Below are 3,741 nucleotides of genomic sequence, written 5' to 3' on the forward strand. Positions count from 1 at the left end.
TTCCTTAGAAAGAATCCAATTGTCCTGGGTCTTTTCCCTCCAATCTCGTCATGGATTGAATATGAAGTGTCCCTGACAGTTTCCTGTGTTGAAGGCTTGGTTCTCAGCTGATACATCACTTATTGAGAGGTGATTGGATCCTGAGGGCTCTGGCTTCATCAGTGGATCAATCTGTAGATGGATTCCCAATTTGTTGGCCTTTTGGGGAGGTAGTGGAAACTTCCAAAGGTGGGGCCAGTTGGAGGAAGTAGTGGCCAGTTGAAGGAAGTAGTTCAATGAAGGTATGTTGTGGGCTATCTCTTATCTCAGGCCCCTTCCTCTGCTTCCTGGATGCTGCCACAGGTGAGCAGATTTTCTCCACTATGATGGAGCAAGTCCATCAGGAAGCTGTGCTGCAGCCTTGGATTTTTTTTTTTTAAGACATGGTCTCACCATGTTACCCTGGCTGGCCCAGAACTTGCTATGAGACCAAGTTGGCCTCAAAATCACAGATATTCACCTGCCTCTGTCTCCAGAGTTCTGGAATTAAAGTCTGGCCCTCAGCCATGGCTTTTAAAGATACTGGAAAGACACCCATGGAACTGAAGGTGTTGATTCACTAAATTTGAACCACCTTTACCAGCTGCAGGGTATGTGCCGATTTGATCAGAGATGCAAAGGAAAAAATCTCCAAGTGAAAGGACCAGTTTGCATGTTACCAAGACATTGACAATTGTAAGCAAAACTCCTTGTGAAAGCTCTAAGATGTAGGTCATTTCCAGAGAAGAATCCACAAGGACTCATTGACTTTCACAGTCCCTTCTGAGTCTGTTAAGCAGATTACTTCCATTGGTACTGAGCCAGGAGTGGAGGCTGAAGTCACTATAGGCCAGATGCCTAAGTCAACTATTTTAATATATTGACTTAATTGTTAAAGGTAATAATTAAAAGCAATGGAGCCAACCAATCATGGGCTGAACAGAACATAGCAGCTCATGTTGTCTGTCACCACACCACCAATGAGCAGAGACAGGAACTAAATCTTAAGCTGTGCTTTATTCAGAATGGACATACTGAAAAGGCAGCAAATTAATACCCAAACAAACAAACAAACAAACAATCTCTGCCTTCCATCTCATCTCCAGCCAGTTGGCTTTATGGGGGTGGGAAGGGAACAAAGAGAGTCAATCATTTCGAAGCATGGTCTTGCTTCCCTGCTCAGGTGGTCAGCCACATTTTAGAGACTTTGAGATGTCTGATCTTCCTTTGTTATCATCCCTTGCACCCACCCCCTTCATTCTCTAGGTGTCTGACTTCAGACACCATCACTACTCCCCGCCCCTTACTCCTCTTCTTCCACCTTCTCCTTTTCTGACATACTCAAACTATTTTATTTTTACTTAAACATATAAGTGCTTAACTCACTAGCATTTTGGAATGAGGCCAAGGTCAGACACTACAGAGCCTAGATAGACTCAACTTGCAGGGCATCAGGCCTGGGTAGGGGTACGGAACTGACTTTTTAGGAAGGTTGGGGTTCTTTCCTGGGATGCCCCTCAGTAGGAGTTAATCTTTGCTATGTGAAGGCAGAGCTCTTTGCAGTCCTAGATCTGAAGTCAGTTAAGCTGCTAATAACACACATGGATTCCTTTTTACAATGTGGAATACAAATGTGTCCTTATAATACAGAATATAAAAGTGCCCCTAACTGTTCCTCCTATTCCCTATCAAAACCTCTGAAGCCCCGGAGCCAAGGGAAACTTTTTCTCCCCCTAAAGTTTCTTTCTGGTATTGATCATAGCCAGAAAAAAGCTGATTAACACACCTGTCAATGGGAGAGATTGCTTTATGCCACAGGAAAAGTCAATTGATAACACATCCAGGTGAACCTGTCCGAGTGCCACTAGTTCAGACACACTCTTTTTTCTCCCCCCAAATTATTCACCCTCCCCTCAGTTGCCTACATCCCCTCTCTTCTCTCTGCTATCAAGAGAGTATACAAGCCTCTAAATGTCACTGGGGTGCTGTTTGTTTTTTCTTAAGATGCTTTCCTCAGTCTAATGTCAGCTTTCTTTCTTCCTTCCTCTCATTCTCTCCTTCCTTTCCTGTTCTTTTTTTAAGACAGGGTTTTGCTATGTAGCCCAGTCTAGCCTCAAACTCACAATCCTATGGTTTCTGCTACTTGAGTGCTGGGATTACAGATGTGCAGCTACTATGGCGTGCACGTGCGTGCGTGCGTGCGTGCGTGCATGTGTTTGTGTGTATAGAATTGGTCTTTCTAAGACAGTTTTGCTTTGCAGACTAACTTGGCCTCAAATTCACTGGGGTCTTCCTGCCTCAGCCATCCCAGTGCTGGGCTATCATACCTGGCTTTACCCAGGCATCTTATGAAGCAGGAAAACTTAGTGGACACCCCGCGCAGGTAGATCATACCCTGTTTGGCTGAGCTTCTCTCACACCCCACAGTACCTGGGAGGCTTTCCAGGAGCTTCATTCATCCTGCACTCTCTCCTTTGCCTTCCCTATCCAGGTCCCTACCGTCTTTGGAAGCCCCAAGCCTTATTCCTTTCTGTAGCTCCAGGTGCTATAGAAAGAAGCTTTAATCATCTGGCTCCCCTTATTGGCTTATTTTGTGGGATTCTTGTGTATACACTGTAAATCAGGGTTTTTCAGCCAGGTATGGTGGCTTATACCTGCAATTCCAGCATTTGGATGGCAAAATATGGAGAATTGCCTTGACATGATGAATTCTAGGCCAGCTAGAGCTGCATAGGAAGGCTGTGTTTAATTAAAAAAAAAAAAAAAAAAAAAAAAAAAAAAAGGCAAGGGGGTTCTCACCCTTTTCTCTCTCCCTAGTGCTGGGGATTCAACCCAAGGCCTCATGCTTGATAGGCAAGCGGTTTATCACTAAACTTACCCCTACCGCCTGTTTGTTTTGTTTACCTGCAGTGCTAGGGATTGAACCCAGGGTCCTTGGACATGCTAGGCAAGTGCTCCCCCATTGAGTTACATCCCAGTCCTATACCTCTTTAAATCTGTGTTATACCAATATAATTCAAGCCCAGCCAAGGAACCTAGAAGGGTGGAGGGAAACCATTTTTACTCCCCTGTACTCTACCATTCACTGTTGTGTTTGTGGTTACTCTATCTCAGTCTACTCCCCAATAAAATGAGCACTCCTCAATGGCCCCGGGTCATGTCTCTCTGGGTTCACTCAACACTGACCTTCAACATCATGCAGTGCTTGGCACGTGGGAGGTACCTAGTAAACATTAGTAAACATCAGAGGCTGAGGCTGGAGGTTAATGGTTTCCAGGCCAGTCTGGCCAACACAGCATGATTTTTGCCTGTCTCAAGGCAAAACATAAACAACAACAAAACCTCCAAACATTGTAGAATGTGGGAATGCTCATTCAGTCAGAGCAGTCCATGCTGCTGTGTGGCAGTCATCACCATCCCCTTGCCCTCACTTCCAGTTCCCAGACCTCAGTGGAGCCTTTGCCTGGCAGGCAGAGCTACCCCCGGATTCTCCTTTTAGCTCTCTGTTCTGCCTGAGTCTTCCATCCACCCTTCCAGAGTCTCCTGCCAAAGAAAGGGATCAGAGAAAAATTACTCAGGAGGTCTCTGTGTTGAATGTTGTTGCCCTACCCCCAGACATCAAAACATGCCAAAGGAACCTTTAGTTCCTGATTCTCCCTCCCTCCCTCCTTGCCTCCTTCCTTCTCTCTCTCTCTCTCTCTCTCTCTCTCTCTCTCTCTCTCT

At 45.5% G+C, this 3,741-nt stretch overlaps 1 pseudogene; it reads left to right on the top strand.

Annotated features, from left to right (window-relative positions):
• Positions 1 to 545: 545 nt before the first annotated feature.
• On the top strand, positions 546 to 902 carry LOC115067634 (annotated as a pseudogene).
• The last annotated feature ends 2,839 nt before the right edge of the window (positions 903 to 3,741 follow it).

Source organism: Nannospalax galili, unplaced genomic scaffold, assembly GCF_000622305.1.
Source record: "Nannospalax galili isolate Female #2095 unplaced genomic scaffold, S.galili_v1.0 scaffold185, whole genome shotgun sequence".
NCBI lineage: Eukaryota > Metazoa > Chordata > Mammalia > Rodentia > Spalacidae > Nannospalax > Nannospalax galili.